Consider the following 298-nt stretch of genomic DNA (forward strand, 5'->3'; position numbering starts at 1 on the left):
AGGGGCACTTGGGTTGCAAAAGTTCTGAGACCACCAAGTCCAACTGTGACCCAGTGCGCTGAGCCCAGCACCAGCAATGTCCTCACCTGTGCAGGTCTTGTCCCTGCCCCACCCCAGCGTCCAGGTGTGCCCTCCAGTCCTGGCAGGCCCCACCTCTCCCATCCCTGGTGCCCAGGTGTCCTCCATGGTCCTCCCCAGCCCCAGTATCCAGGTGGCCCTGTCCCACCCGTGTCCAAGTGTCTCCCTGAGGTCCAGTGTCCAGGCATTCCTCCCAGCACCCAGGTGTCCCTGGCCAAGT

Source organism: Acanthisitta chloris, unplaced genomic scaffold (assembly GCF_000695815.1).
Source record: "Acanthisitta chloris isolate BGI_N310 unplaced genomic scaffold, ASM69581v1 scaffold34511, whole genome shotgun sequence".
Taxonomy (NCBI): domain Eukaryota; kingdom Metazoa; phylum Chordata; class Aves; order Passeriformes; family Acanthisittidae; genus Acanthisitta; species Acanthisitta chloris.